The sequence below is a fragment of the Saccopteryx leptura genome, chromosome 6 (genome assembly GCF_036850995.1).
Source record: "Saccopteryx leptura isolate mSacLep1 chromosome 6, mSacLep1_pri_phased_curated, whole genome shotgun sequence".
Lineage (NCBI taxonomy): Eukaryota > Metazoa > Chordata > Mammalia > Chiroptera > Emballonuridae > Saccopteryx > Saccopteryx leptura.
In genome coordinates this window covers 28,394,465-28,411,119 of record NC_089508.1, presented here as the reverse complement: position 1 = coordinate 28,411,119, position 16,655 = coordinate 28,394,465, and the positions used below count along the sequence as shown (strand labels likewise).

At 44.4% G+C, this 16,655-nt stretch overlaps 1 long non-coding RNA gene and 1 pseudogene across 1 annotated transcript in view; both read right to left on the bottom strand.

Moving 5' to 3' along the window:
* The window catches only part of LOC136407857 (uncharacterized), a 29,030-nt gene that overhangs the window by 8,828 nt on the left and 3,547 nt on the right, over positions 1-16,655 (bottom strand). The window lies entirely within an intron of this gene.
* LOC136375816 (large ribosomal subunit protein uL1 pseudogene) lies at positions 12,684-16,598 on the bottom strand (annotated as a pseudogene).

Below are 16,655 nucleotides of genomic sequence, written 5' to 3'. Positions count from 1 at the left end.
CCCGTGCCTGTCTTTCTCTTCTCTCTAAAATCAATAAATAAGATCTTTAAAATAAAAAAAAAGAAGAAATAAAAAATGGAAAGACATTCTGTGCTTTTAGATAGAAAGATTTAATATTGTTATGATTGTATATTCCTCAGATTGATCTACAGATTTATTGAATTTTCTATCAAAAACAATTTTTTTAAGAGTAGGAGAGAATGATACAGAGAGGGAGTAAGAGAGAAGCATCAACTTGTTGCTCCATTCATTTAGGTGTGCATCCCATTGATTGCTTCTCATACATGTCTTGACCGGGGATTAAACCAGTGACCTCATTTTTTTTTTTTTTGCATTTCTCTGAAGCTGGAAACCGGGAGAGACAGTCAGACAGACTCCCGCACGTGCCCGACCGGGAATCACCCGGCACGCCCACCAGGGGCGACACTCTGCCCACCAGGGGGCGATGCTCTGCCCCTCCGGGGCGTCGCTCTGCCGTGACCAGAGCCCCTCCAGCGCCTGGGGCAGAGGCCAAGGAGCCATCCCCAGCGCCCGGGCCATCCCCATCCCAATGGAGCCTCGGCTGCGGGAGGGGAAGAGAGAGACAGAGAGGAAGGGGGGGGGTGGAGAAGCAAATGGGCGCTTCTCCTATGTGCCCTGGCCGGGAATTGAACCCGGGTCCCCCGCACGCCAGGCCGACGCTCCACCGCTGAGCCAACTGGCCAGGGCCCAGTGACCTCATTTTGAGCCAGGTACCTCAGCACTCTAGGTTGATGTTCCGTCAATCCAACTGCTTACCACCACCAGTCAGGCTCTACCAAAACTTCAACTGCCTGACCGGTGGTAGCACAGTGGACAGAGCCTCAATCTGGGGTGCTGAGGTCCCTGATTCGGAACTTGGAGGTTGCCAGCTTGAGGGCAGGCTTGCTAGCTTGAGTGTGGTGTCACTGTCATGAGTGTAGGATCATTGAAATGATCCCATGGTTGCAGTTTGAGCCTAAAGGTTGCTGGCTTGAAGTCCAAGGTCTGGCTTGAGCAAGAGGTCACTGGCTCAGCCGCAGTCCCCATACCCCCACACCACCACAAAGCATGTATGAGAAGCAATCAGTGAACAACTATAGTGACACAACTATGAGTTTATGCTTTTCATCTTTCTCATTTCCTGTCTCTCTCTCTCTCTCTCCCTCTCTCTCAAAAAGAAAAGAAAAATAACTTCAATTGATTTTTTTTTTTGTAGAAATGGACAGTTGGTTTTAAAATGCATGTGAAATTGCAAGGAACCCTGAATAGCATGTTGAAACAATCTTGTACAGACAGAGTTGAAGGACTCATACTTCCTGATTTCAAAATGTATCACAGAAACAGTGTTGTTGCTGTAAGTATAGACGTATAAAGTAATAGAATAGAATTGAGAGGTCATAATTAAACCCATCCATCTATGGTCAATAAATGTGTGTGTGTGTGTGTGTGTGTGTGTGTGTGTGTGTGTGTTTCCTTTATTTTTTTAATTTTTATTTTATTTATTCATTTTATTTTTTTTATTTTTTATTTTTATTATTTTTTTTACAGAGACAGAGTATAAGAGAGGGGTAGATAGGGACAGACAGGAACGGAGAGAGAGATGAGAAGCATCATTCATCAGTTTTTTGTTGTGACACCTTAGTTGTTCATTGATTGCTTTCTCATATGTGCCTTGACTGCGGGCCTTCAGCAGACCAAGTAACCCCTTGCTCAAGCCAGCAACCTTGGGTCCAAGCTGGTGAGCTTGGTTCAAACCAGATGAGCCCACACTCAAGCTGGCGACCTCGGGGTCTCGAACCTGGGTCTTCCGCATCCCAGTCCGACACTCTATCCACTGCACCATCACCTGGTCAGGCTATTTATTCATTTTAGAGAGGAGAGAGAGAGAGACAGAGAGAGAGAGAGAGAGAAAAGAGAGAGAGAGAGAGACAGGGGGGAGGAGCTGGAAGCATCAACTCTCATATGTGCCTTGACCAGGCAAGCCCAGGATTTCGAACCAGCGACCTCAGGATTTCCAGGTCGACGCTTTATCCACTGCGCCACCACAGGTCAGGCATGTGTTTTCCTAAGTTAGAAACAGGGAGGCAGTCAGACAGACTCCCACATGTGCCGGACTGGGATCCACCCAACATGCCCATCAGGGAGTGATGCTTTGCCCATCTGGGGTGCTGCACCATTGTGGCTGGAGTCATTCTAGTGCCTGAGGTGGAGCTCATAGAGCCCTCCTGAGCCCTGAGGCCAACTTTTGCTACAATAGAGCCTTGGCTGCAGGAGGGGAGGAAAAAGATGGGGAAAGATGGAGAAGCAGATGGGTACTTCTCCTGTGTGCCCTGGCTGGGAATCAAACCCAGGACTTCCACACGCCAGGCCGACGCTCTACCACTGAGCCAACTAGCCAGGGAAGTCAATTGATTTTTGACAAGAGTTTCAAACTATGCAATGGGGAAAAGAATAGTCTTTTCAACAACTGGTGCGAGGATAACTGGATATCCATATGCAAAGAAGTGATTTTGGAACTCTATATCACATATACAAAAGTTAACTAAAGCCTGACCAGGCGGTGGTGCAGTGGATAGAGCGTTGGACTGGGACACGAAGGACCCAGGTTCAAGACCCCAAGGTTGCCAGCTTGAGCGCAGGCTCATCGAGTTTGAGCAAGTCTCACCAGCTTGAGCCCAAGGTCACTGGCTTGAGCAAGAGATCACTCAGTCTGCTGTAGCCCTCCCCCCATCAAGGTACATATGATAAATCAATCAATGAACAACTAAGGAACCGCAAGGAAGAATTTATCTGTCTGTCCATTTCTGTCCCTCTCTCTGACTCTCTCTGTCTCTGCCACACACACACACACACACAAAGTTAACTCAAATGAATCTAAGACCTAAATGTAAGAGTCAAAACTATAGCCTGACCAGGCGGTGGTGCAGTGGATAGAGCATCAAACTGGAATGCAGAGGACCCAGGTTCGAGACCCCGAAGTCGCCAGCTTGAGCGTGGGCTCATCTAGCTTGAGCAAAAAAAATGTTCAATTATATGAAGTGAAATAAGTAAATCAGAAAAAGCCAGGAACTGCATTATTCCATACGTAGGTGGGACATAAAAGTGAGACTAAGAGGCATTGATAAGAGTATGGTGGTTACGGGGGGAGGGGGGAGAGGGAGAGGGAAAGGGGGAGGGGGAGGGGCACAAAGAAAACTAGATAGAAGGTAACAGAGGACAATCTGACTTTGGGTGATGGGTATGCAACATAATTGAACGACAAGATAACCTGGACACGTTATCTTTGAATATATGTATCCTGATTTATTGATGTCGCCCCATTAAAAAAATAAAATTATTATTAAAAAAAATTTTTTTTTTAAAGTTCACCAGCTTGGACCCAAGGTCGCTGGCTTGACCAAGCAAGGGGTTACTCGGTCTGCTGAAGGCCCACGGTCAAGGCACATATGAGAAAGTAATCAATGAACAACTAAGGAGTCACAACGAAAAATTGATGATTAATGCTTCTCATCTCTCTCCGTTCCTGTCTATCTGTCCCTATCTATCCCTGTCTCTGACTCTCTCTGTCTCTGTTAAAAAATAATAATAATAATAAAAAAGTTAAAACTATAAAACTTAGAAAAAATGTAGGTATAAATCCTCATGACCAAGTGCCCACAAAAACTGAATGTTTGTGTCTTCCTTAAATTTGTATGTTGAGCCCTGGCCGGTTGGCTCAGCGGTAGAGCATCGGTCTAGCGTGCGGAGGACCCAGGTTCGATTCCCGGCCAGGGCACACAGGAGAAGCGCCCATTTGCTTCTCCACCCCTCCGCCGCGCCTTCCTCTCTGTCTCTCTCTTCCCCTCCTGCAGCCAAGGCTCCATTGGAGCAAAGATGGCCCGGGCGCTGGGGATGGCTCTGTGGCCTCTGTCTCAGGCGCTAGAGTGGCTCTGGTCGCAACATGGCGACGCCCAGGATGGGCAGAGCATCGCCCCCTGGTGGGCAGAGCGTCGCCCCATGGTGGGCGTGCCGGGTGGATCCCGGTCGGGCGCATGCAGGAGTCTGTCTGACTGTCTCTCCCTGTTTCCAGCTTCAGAAAAAATGCAAAAAAAAAAAAAAAAAAAAAGGAAAATTTGTATGTTGAAATCCTAACCCCAAAGGTGATATTAGTAGGTGGGGCCTTTGAGAGGTTATTGGGTCATCCCATTCACCTGCATGAAGTCCCTGGCTCCTTATGCCATATGAGGACACGTTAAGTCTGAGACCTGGAAGAGGGCTCTCATCTGACCATGCTGGCACCCTGATCTGGGATTTAGCCTCCAGAACTGTGAGCAATAAATTTCTGCTGTTTATAAGCTACTTAATCTGTGGTATTCTCATAGCAACCTGAGCAGACTAAGACACCTTAAATCAGTGGTTCTCAAACTTTTTGAAGTCGAGGCACATTTAAAACCCTACAAATAATTGAAGGCGCACTATATACAAATTTCTGAGAAATATGTTATAATGATTAAGTCAAATATTAAAGAAAAAATAAAGTTCAAGTGTGCATTTATGGTAATTAAATGAAATAAATGTGACAAAATTACATTTATTCTGACATTTTTATGTTATATTTTTTGAGTAATGATTTTTAGAATTCATAAAAAAAGAGGGGTTAAAAAATTTAAAAATGACAAAAAAGTTCTTTTTATATATATAGATACATTCTTAGTAAGATTTATTAAATTCGGCAGGTCCCGGTGCAAATGTGTTAAGTTTTTTCATGCTTCTGTTTATGAGAAACATGAGCCTGATGTGTCCTAGCGATTTCTTCAATGTTTGGGCATATATTTGAAACTTTTTTTTTAATTTAATTTTATTTATTCATTTTTTAGAGAGGAGAGAGAGGGAGAGAGAGAGACAGAGAGGGAGAGAGAGGAGAGAGAGAAGGGGGGAGGAGCTGGAAGCATCAATTCCCATATGTGCCTTGACCAGGCAAGCCCAGGGTTTGGAACCGGCGACCTCAGCATTTCCAGGTCGACGCTTTATCCACTGCGCCACCACAGGTCAGGCCTGGGCATATATTTGAAAGGCAAACTCTCATTTCCTTGTCAATACATTGAAAAATTCCTCTCTTTTTACTCTTAATTGTGTTGAGTGCAGAAAACCCCCATCATACATATCATCTTAACTTTACACCAAACAAAGAATAGAAGAAACTTGCCTCCAGTCTTTCTGGGGAGGGAACATGGGGGTAGTGTAACAATCCAGCACCACAGCTTAATAGCCTTTTGCAACCTAATCAGGCAAGTGAGGTGGGGGGTTGGGCAGACTGTAGGCTTACAGCCAGTTCCCCACACTTCTGTCCCCCAAAAATCTGAACTCCAGAAACCCTGTTGGTTTTTTGGTCCCCAACAGGCACATATTTCTCTGGAATACCATAGGGCACACCTGGAAATCTTATAGGGCACACCAGTGCACCCTGGCGCACACTTTGAGAACCACTGCCTTAGATTCAATTAATAGTTTCTTAAACATGACACCAAAAGCACAGCAAAGAAAAATAGGTAAACTGACATCTTCAAAATTAAAAAATTTTGTGCCTCAAAGGACACTATGAAGAAAGTGAAAAGCCACTACCAAACCAGTATAAGAAAAAATATTAAAGGATCCTCTTTGCCTGACCTGTGGTCATACAGTGGATGGAGCATTTATCTGGAATGCTGAGGTCGCCAGTTCAAAACCCCGGGCTTGCTGGGTCAAGGCACCTGAAAAGTAGCTACTATCAGTTGATGCTTCCCGCTCCTCACCATCCTGTTTCTCTGTCTTCTCTCTCTAAAATCAATAAATAAAATCTTTTCTAAAAAAGGACCTTCTTTAAGAAGAAGTAAAAAGGATGAAAAATATCAACAATAAAATGTCAATAAATACCTATCAGGCCCTGGCCAGTTGGCTCAGTGGTAGAGCGTCGGCCTGGCGTGCAGGAGTCCCGGGTTCGATTCCCAGCCAGGGCACACAGGAGAAGCGCCCATCTGCTTCTTCACCCCTCCCCTTCTCCTTCCTCTTTGTCTCTCTCTTCCCCTCCCGCAGCCAAGGCTCCATTGGAGCAAAGATGGCCCGGGCACTGAGGATGGCTCTGTGGCCTCTGCCTCAGGCCCTAGGATGGCTCTGGTTGCAACAGAGCAATGCTCCAGATGGGCAGAGCATCACCCCCTGGTGGGCATGCCGGGTGGATCCAGTCAGGCGCATGCGGGAGTCTGACTGCCTCCCCATTTCCAGCTTCAGAAAAATACAAAAAAACAAACAAACAAATACCTATCAACAATCACTTTCAATGCAAATGGATTAAATGCTCTAATCAAAAGACACAAGGTGCCTGAATGGATAAGAAAACAAGACTCATACATATGCTGTGTACAAGAGACTCACTTTAGATCAAAAGACACACTGCCTGGCCTGTCGTGGCGCAGTAGATAAAGTGTCAAACTGGAACACTGAGGTTGCCAGTTCGAAACCCTGGGGTTGCCAGGTCAGGGCACATATGGGAGTTGATGCCTCCTGCTCCTCACCCCCTTCTCTCTTTCTCTCTTTCTCTTTCTCCTCTCTAAAAGTGAATAAATAAAAAACATTTTAAAAAAAGATACACATAGTCAGCCTAGTGTGCGGAGGACCCGGGTTCGATTCCGGCCAGGGCACACAGGAGAATCGCCCATTTGCTTCTCCACCCCTCCGCTGCGCTTTCCTCTCTGTCTCTCTCTTCCCCTCCCGCAGCCAAGGCTCCATTGGAGCAAAGATGGCCCAGGCGCTGGGGATGGCTCTGTGGCCTCTGCCTCAGGCGCTAGAGTGGCTCTGGTCGCAACATGGCGACGCCCAGGATGGGCAGAGCATCGCCCCCTGGTGGGCAGAGCGTCACCCCTGGTAGGCGTGCCGGGTGGATCCCGGTCGGGCGCATGCGGGAGTCTGTCTGACTGTCTCTCCCTGTTTCCAGCTTCAGAAAAATGAAAAAAAAAAAAAAGATACACATAGACTGAAAGTAAAGGGCCAAAAAATGATATTTTATGAAAATACAAACAAAAATAGTAAACTGAGGTAACAATACTTATACCAGAAATAATGACTTTACTTTTTTCTTTTAGAGAGAGACAGCCAGGGACAGACAGACAGAAAAGGAAAGAGACAAGTATCAACTCACAATTGCATCACTTTAGTTGTTCATTGATTGCCTTTCATATGTGCCTTGAGGAGGAGGGCCTCCAGCTGAGCCAGTGACTCCTGCTCAAGCCAGTGACCTTGGGCTCAAGTCAGTGTCCTTGGGTTCAAGTCTATGATCCCACACTGAAGCCAGTAACCTCAGGGTTTAGAACCTGGGTTCTTAGCGTCCCAGGTTGACACTCTATCCATTGCACCACCGCCTGGTCAGGGCAGAAATAATTACTTTAAAATGAAGGACACAGCAATTCTACTTCTGAATATTTATTTATCCAAAGAAACCCAAAACGCTAATTTGAAAGACATATGCATTCATATGTTCATTGTGATATTATTTACAATAGCTCAGATAAGGAAGCAACCTACCTGCTAATCACTAAAAGAATGGATATGTATGTAAGAAGTGGTACATAGGCCTGACCTGTGGTGGCGCAGTGGCTAAAGCGTCAACTTGGAAACGCTGAGGTTGCCGGTTCAAAAAACCCTGGGCTTGCCTGGTCAAAGCACATATGGGAGTTGATGCTTCCTGCTCCTCCCCCTTCTCTCTCTCTCTCTCTCTCTCTCTCTTCCCTCTCTATAATAAATAAATTTAAAAATCTTAAAAAAAAAAAAAAAGAAGTGGTACATATATACAATGGAATATTATTCAGCCAGAAAAAAATAATGAAATCTTGCCATTTGCAACAACATGGGTGGACCTAGAGGGTATTGTGCTGAATAAAATAAGTTAGAGAAAAATACCATATGATTTCACTTATATGTGGAATGTAAAGAACAAAATAAATGAACAAAAAGACACCAACTCATAGATACAGGCAACATTTTTATAGTTGCCAGAGGAGAGGGGGATTGGGAGGCTAGGTGAAAAAAGGTAAAGGGATTAAGAAGCAAAAATTGGTAGTTAAAAAATAGTTATGGGGATGTGAAGTATAACATAAGGAATATAGTCAAGAATATTGTAATAACTATATGTAATAACAGTATGGTGACATATGTGTACTAGATTTTGGGGAGTGGTCACTTCATAAGTTATATAAATAAATGTCTATGCCCTGGTTTTCAGCAAACTCATTAGTCAAAAGAGCCAAATATCAATAGCACACCAATTGAAATTTCTTTTGAGAGCCAAAAATTTTTTTTTTTTCTGAAGTTGGAAACAGGGAGGCAGTCAGACTCCCGCATGCGCCTGACCAGGATCCACCCAGCATGCACACCAGGGGGCGATACTCTGCCCATCTGGGGCGTTGCTCTGTTGCAACCAGAGCAGTTCTAACATCTGAGGCAGAGGCCATAGAGCCATCCTCAGTGCCCCGGCCAACTTTGCTCCAATGGAGCCTTGGCTGCGGGAGGGAAAGACAGAGACAGAGAGGAAGGAGATGGGGAGGGGTGGAGAAGCAGATGGGCACGTCTCATGTGTGCCCTGGCCGGGAATCAAACCCGGGACTCCTGCACGCCAGGCTGACACTTGAGAGCCAAATTTTTTAAACTTAAACTATATAGATAGGTACATTCCTTATCGAGGTAGCACCTGCACGTGGTATTTTGTGGAAAAGTCCCACTCAAGGGACCAAATAGCCACATATGGCTTGCAAGCTGCAGTTTGCTGACCAGGGCAATGGCCAAATAGCTTGGTTGGATAGAGCATCATCCAAAAGCACAGAGGTTGCCAGTTTGATCCCTGGTTGGGGCACATACAGGAACAGAGTGATGTTTCTATCTCTTTCTCTTTCCCTCCCTCTCTCTCTAAAATCAATTTTATTATTTACTAGCTGTACCCAGCCACACGTTGCTGTGGCTCAGTCTTGTTAAATGGAAAAGAAAGAAAAGAGAAAGTGCATGTTTCTAATATGTTTAATTTCACAATGCTTGTGGGTATACAATATTTTTTATTGTTCCATTGTCTATGCAGATAAAAAGAATGTCTGGTTTGCCGACTCTAGAACATGCAACATATAATTGTCCATGTGAGAAGTAATCCGTGTCTATATCTAAACCACACAATTCTGGCCCTGGCCGGTTGGCTCAGTGGTAGAGCGTCGGCCTGGCATGCAGGAGTCCCGGGTTCGATTCCCGGCCAGGGCACACAGGAGAGGCGCCCATCTGCTTCTCCACCCCTCCCCCTCTCCTTCCTCTCTGTCTCTCTCTTCCCCTCCTGCAGCCAAGGCTTCATTGGAACAAAGTTGACCCAGGCACTGAGGATGGCTCCATGGCCTCTGCCTCAGGCACTAGAATGGCTCTGGTTGCAACAGAGCAATGCCCCAGATGGGCAGAGCATCACCCCCTGGTGGGCATGCTGGTTGGATCCCGGTCAGGCACATGCGGAAGTCTGTCTGAGTGCCTCCCTGTTTCCAACTTCAGGAAAAAAAAGAAAATAAATAAATAAATAAATGAAAAGTTTCGGTGTTTTGTTTTTTTTTTAAAAAAAAACTAGAATAAATAAACCGCACAATTCTAAAGATTGGCCCTGAGCTTTGTTGATGGTGATTGCAAATGCCAATCGAATTGGGAACTTCAGTCTCTTAAATTGAAATGGGATATCCGTTGCAATCATAGGAATGTGAGGAATAAGGACATCTTCACCTTTGAAAAGTCCTGTCAAGATTGTTGCTCATTAATGTTTTTACTACAAGCCACGTGCCATTGCAAAGCTTTGGCTGGTTGATATTTCGCAACATGATAACTGCCGTGCCGATTTTCAATTGCAGTACATGTGGTGGCATCCCTGGCAGATCGAGTGAATTAAAAAATTATGTTAGATAATTAATCGCTTCATCTGCTTCCACAACTGTGTCAATGGACTTGTATGTGACTGCCTCGCTTTGAATGTTAGACTGAATAATGTTAAGTTCGTAGATGTCTTTGTTCTTGGCCGCAAGAATAGCTCGTTCACTCAGGCAATCGTGATTCTTATAATTAGTTTGAATATTGGAAAATACTTTTTCAACCAATTCTTCTTTTGACGTTACTAAATTGCAGAAGTTATGAGGCAATGAAATTCGTCCTGAGGTCAGATCAACCAGCACTTTTCCGTTCCCAATTTCCAGCAAGTGATGTGAGAATATCTCAGCTGATCGATCATTTTGCAGCTGGACACATATATTTGTAGTTAATTTTAATGTCTTTACATGTCGCCACACGTAGAGTATTTCAGGCAAGCATTTATTTCATCCACTGGTGTCGATCGAGGAATTACAGGTAATGTTGGCCTGAAATCTCCTGCAAGCAATATTAATGCGTTCCCAAATGGTCTGATGTTTCCATGCAAATCTTGCAATGATCAATCAAGAGCCTCAAGTGATTTTTTGTGCGCCATTGTGCATTCATCTCAAACAATAAGTTTGCATTTCTGCAATACTTTTTCCATGCCAAATGATTTGGAAATGTTGCACGTGGGAGTTTCAATGAACTGCGTGTTCAATGGCAATTTCAAAGCGTAATGAGCAGTTCTTCCACCTGGTAGCAATGTCGCAGCTATTCCGAACAACGCAAGAGCTAAAGCTATGTCATTTTGTGATCAAATTGCTGCCAGAATCAATCTAATTAGGAACGTTTTAGCAGTTCCTCCTGGCACATCTAAGAAGAAGATTTCTCCAATTGACAGTTTGTATTATTTGGTCGTAAATGCCTTTTTGCTCAGGCATTAGCCTTAGGAATATTTGATTGCACATACAACAAAAGATCACCCGTGTTGTAATTTTGTTCAATTCTACATCAAACAAATAGCAGCAGATCGATTTGGTGATGGCATTCCCAATTGATTGAGAACTTTGTTCATGATTTCTAAGCACAAATCTTCAATCATTATCAACGCTTCGTTGTAGATTTCTGCTGTGAAATCCATGTTTATATTTGAATTTTCCTTGCATATTTGACGGAAAATATCTTCAGCCATGTGCAATTTATATTTCTCCCATAACATTGAAATGGAATCGTAAAATATTTAGTATAGAGTGTGTGGCTTTTATGTCCAACAGATGGCGCTGTTTTCCAAAAAAGCAGGTTTTCACCTGTCTCAGGTGTGACATCTACAATATAAAATAGTAGGTATATAAAAACATAAAAACACGCGTGTATTCAAATGCAACGTTATGTCAAAATTTCAAAGCCATCGGTGAAGAACTTTCAGAGATTTAAGATTTTGAACAAACAAACATTTACATTTTTATTTATATAGATTGGTCAGGTGGTAATGAACTCCTTTAGTTTTTTCTTGTCTGGGAACCTCTTTATATGTCCTTCGATTCTAAATGATAGCTTTGCTAGGTAGAGTAACCTTAGTTGTAGGTCCTTACTTTCATCACTTTGAATATTTCTTGCTATTCCCTTCTGTTGAAAAATCAGCTGACAATCTTTTATTTACTTATAATTAAAAAAAATTAATTAATTACTTAATTTTTTTTTTTTTTAGCGAGAGAGAGGCAGAGAGAGAGAGAGGAACATTTAGCTGTCCCTGTATGCCTTTTTGCTCGAGTGTTAGCTTAGGAATATTTGATTGCACATATAACAAAAGATCACCCGTGTTGTAATTTTGTTCACGATGCCCTGACAGAAGATTGAACTGGGAACCTCTGCATTTCAGGATGACATTCCAACCCACTAAGCTATCCTGCCAGGCTTAATTTTTTATTTATTGAGTTTTAGAGAGGCAGAGAGAGGAAGGGAGAGAGAGGGGCGAGGGTAGGGAAGCATTCATTTGTTGTTCTGCTCAGTCATGCATTCATTTGTTGCTTCTTGTATGTGCCCTGACCAGGATCAAACCCACAACCTTGTCATTTTGGGACAATGTTCTAACCTACTGAGCTAATCAGCCAGGTCCTCAGCTGACAATCTTATGGGAGCTCCCTTGTAGGTAACTAGCGGCTTTTCTCTTTGTCTTTAACCTTTTGCATTTTAATTATGATGTGGCTTGGTGTGGGCCTCTTTGGGTTCATCTTGTTTGGGACTCTGCACTTTCTGGACTTGTATGTCTATTTCATTCACCAAGTTAGAGAAATTTTCTGTCATTTTTTTTCAAATAGGTTTTTAATTTCTTTCTTTCTTTTTCTGGCACCCCATGATACAAATGTTGGTAAGCTTGAGGTTGTCCCAGAGGCTCCTTATGCTATCATTTTTTTTTTTTTTTTTTTTTATTCATTTTTTTTTCTTTTTACAGAGACAGAGTCAGAGAGAGGGATAGATAGGGACAGACAGACAGGAACGAAGAGATGAGAAGCATCAACCATTAGTTTTTTTGTTGTTGCGCATTGTGACACCTTAGTTGTTCATTGATTGCTTTCTCATATGTGCCTTGACTGCGGGCCTTCAGCAGACTGAGTAACCCCTTGCTTGAGCCAGCAACCTTGGGTCCAAGCTGGTGAGCTTTGCTCAAACCAGATGATCCCGCGCTCAGGCTGGCGACCTTGAGATCTCGAACCTGGGTCCTCAGCATCCCAGTCCGATGCTTTATCCACTGCGCCACCGCCTGGTCAGGCTTTTTAAATTTTTTGTAGTACTACGGTTTATTAAGCTGTACCTTAGTTCAGGTGCTGGGGCTTACCCATGGTGCTCTTGATGTACAGAGCCTGGACGTTCTACCAATTCTTTTTGAGCAGTGACACCAGGAAATTAAGAGCCAGGTGGATGTTGTACACAAGCTCATCATCTATCATCTTCACATGACCAACAGCCACAACCAGACACAGCACCTTCTTCATCTGGAACTTGATTGCAGATTTCACTTCATTGACTTTGGCCACCAAGTATGTTTTCGTTGTGGGTCAACAAGGAAGGGAACTTGCCAGCCTTAGTCAGGTCTGGGCTCAGGAGTCTTGGGATCTGCTTAATTAGAGACTCTGAAGCCAAAAAGGCAACATGTTTATTGGCCAGCTTTTTTTTTTTTTTTTTTAACAGGGACAGAGAGAGAGAGTCAAAGAGAGGGATAGCTAGGGACAGACAGACAGGAATGGAGAGAGATGAGAAGCATCAATCATCAGTTTTTCGTGGCGACACCTTAGTTGTTCATTGATTGCTTTCTCATATGTGCCATGACCGTGGGCCTTCAGCAGACCGAGTAACCCCTTGCTCGAGCCAGCGACCTTGGGTCCAAGCTGGTGAGCTTTTTGCTTAAGCCAGATGAGCACGCGCTCAAGCTGGCGACCTCGGGGTCTCAAACCTGGGTCCTTCCGCATCCCAGTCTGACGCTCTATCCACTGCACCACTGCCTGGTCAGGTTTGGCCAGCTTCTTGACCAGTTTCTTATTCTTTTTTTTTTTTTTTTTTTTTTTTTTTTACAGAGAGAGTCATAGAGAGGGATAGAAAGGGACAGACACAGACAGCAGACAGGAACGGAGAGAGATGAGAAGCATCAATCATCAGTTTTTTGTTGCAACATCTTAGTTGTTCATTGATTGCTTTCTCATATGTGCCTTGACCATGGGCCTTCAGCAGACCGAGTAACCCCTTGCTCGAGCCAGCGACCTTACGTCCAAGCTGGTGAGCTTTGCTCAAACCAGATGAGCCCGTGCTCAAGCTGGAGACCTTGGGGTCTCGAACCTGGGTCCTCCGCATCCCAGTCCGATGCTCCATCCACTGTGCCACTGCCCGGTCAGGCCAGTTTCTTATTCTTGTTGAGTTTCTTCAGTGCGTTGATGTCCATGTGGGGCATGTCCACAGACTTGGCCTCATCTCAGTGCTACTAGTCCCTCAGTACACACACAAACTTGGGGTGGGGAGTGGACTTAAGCCCTATGGTGCCCGAGAAGCATTTGTCCTTCTGAGGGTCATGGGTCTTCAGGCTGATCTGCAGCTCCACTGTCTCCAAACCCTTCTGGTGCTTTCACTGGTTCCCATGCAGGACTCCCCTCACCACCTCGTAGAGGGTGTCGTGGAAGATTTTGCTGCTCACGATTCCTTGTGCTGCAAAAACCAGAAAGGAGCTGGATTCTTTTTTTTTTTTTCTGATTAGGTGTTTTTTGCTTTCTTATATTCTGAATTGCTGATTTGCTTCTTGGTTTCATTGTTGATTCCTTGTAAATTACTCTTCATTTCAGTTAGTGTATCCTCCATTTCTTTCTTTTTTCTTTGTTATTTGTTTTTTGAGAGAGACAGGGAGAGAGAGAAACAGGAACGTTAAACTGCTCCTATATGTACCCTGACCAGTGAATGTAACTGGCATCCTCTGTGATCCAGGATGACGCTCCAACCAACTGAGCTATCGGGCCAGGGCTTAATTTTTGTTGATTTTTAGAAAGACAGATGGAGAGAGAGTGGAGGGGGGAGGGAAGCATTCATTTGTTGCTCTACTCAGTCATATATTCTTTGGTTGCTTCCCATGTGTGCCCTGAACAGGGACTGAACCTGAAACAAACTTGTAACCTTGTCTTTTGGAACAGTGCTCTTAACTGACTGAGCTAACCAGCCAGGGCTTGTCCTTCATTTCTGACAGGTACTTTTTTATTATTTTTATGTCCTCACTAAGTTCCTAGACCATCCTTATAATCATTGTTTCTTTTTTTTGCAAGAGAGACAGTGAGAGAAAGAGGGACAGATAGGGACGAACATACAGAAAGGGAGAGAGAAGCATCAATTCTTGGTTGCGGCACCTTGGTTGTTTATTGATTGCTTTTTCCTAGCTAAGCCAGCGACCTTGGGCTCAAGCCAGTGACCATGGGGTTATGTCTATGATCCCATGCTCCAGCCAGTGACTCTATGCTGAAGCCAGTGAGCCTATGCTCAAGCCATATGAGCCCACACTCAAGCCATTGACCTCAGAGCTTTGAACCTGGGTCCTCAGCATCCCAGGCCAATGCTCTATCCACTGAGCCACTGCCTGGTCAAATTTTGAACCACTGTTTTGAACTCTGTATCTGTTAGTTTGCTCGTCTCTATTTCATTTAGGTATTTTTCTGAAGAGTTCTCCTGTTCTTTCATTTGGAACATGTTTCTTTGTGTCTGCATTTGGGTTGTTTCCCTATGTATGTTTCTGTATGTTAGGTAGAGTTACTCTGACTCCCAGACTTGGCAGAGTGGCCTTGTGTAGTAAGTGTCCTATAGGGCCTAGTGGCACGGCCTCTCAAGACACCAGAGCTGGGTGCTCCAGGTGCGCCCCTGTGTGGGATGTCTGCACAGTCCTGTTGGAGTTAAGCTTTGCTTGATTGCTGTTGGCATCACTGGGAGAAACTGACCCCCAGGCCAATCAGCTGCGAGAACTGGCTAAGACTCAAGGAGAGGAGCTGCTGTTCAGGAGCTGACCCTATGGAGCAGGACTTGCTTCAGTGGGGCTTTGGTGCTCACTGAGTCCATCCCTGAGTATGTAACTCATGGAGGTGGTAAGGTTGCAATCTGGTATGGTCTGCCACCACTTGTACCTTGCCTGGGGCCACCAAGCACAAGCTACAAAGTAATGTGCGGATGGCTGCTACTTGAGCTGGGCTTGGAGGTGCCCAGGAGAGGCCAAACTGTTAACTAAGGCCAGCTGCCATAGTGCCAGGCCTGGGAATACTTAGCAAGAAGTTCAGGGTATGCAGAGGCCAGATGCTGATGTTTGAGAGATTTTAGGAAAATCTAAAGCATGAGGCAAGAGAGACCATTTGTATGGAAAAGCCACTGGAAACACCTTGGGTGGGCCTCAGGGAATCACCTGGGCGGGGTGAATAGTGTCAGCCAGGTTGATAGAAACTCATATATGGTGCCCACCTGCCAGGTGTGTGTGTGTGTGTGTGTGTGTAGTCTCAGAAAAGGAACAGGTTTTTTTATTTTTAAAATTTATTTTACTTTTAAAAAATATTTATTGATTTTAGAGGAAAGAGAGAGAAGGGGGAGAGGGGAGGGAAGTATCAACTCGTAGTGGTCGCTTCTCATATGTGCCTTGACCAGGCCAAACCTGGGTTTTTTTTGTTTTGTTTTAATTATTTATTTATTTATTTATTTTACAGAGACAGAGAGAGAGTCAGAGAGAGGGACAGACAGACAGGAACAGAAAGAGATGAGAAGCATCAATCATTACCCTGGGAACCGTCAGGCCAAACCCGGGTTTTTTGTTTTGTTTTGTTTTGTTTTTTTACAGAGACAGAGAGAGTCAGAGAGAGGGATAGATAGGGACAGACAAGAATGGAGAGATAAGAAGCATCAATCATTAGTTTTTCTTTGTGCATTGCGACACCTTAGTTGTTCATTGATTGCTTTCTCATATGTGCCTTGACCATAGGCCTTCAGCAGACTGAGTAACCCCTTGCTCAAGGCAGTGACCTTGGGTCCAAGCTGGTGAGCTTTTGCTCAAACCAGATGAGCCCGCGCTCAAACTGGCAACCTTAGGGTCTCGAACCTGGGTCCTAGGCATCCCAGTCCGATGCTCTATCCACTGCGCTACCGCCTGGTGAGGCTGTTTTGTTTTTTTAAGCCCGGGGTTTTGAACTGGCAACCACAACATCCCAGATTGATGCTTTACCCATTGCACCGCTACAGGTCAGGCTTTTATATTGTTAAAAGATTTTATTTATTGATTCCAG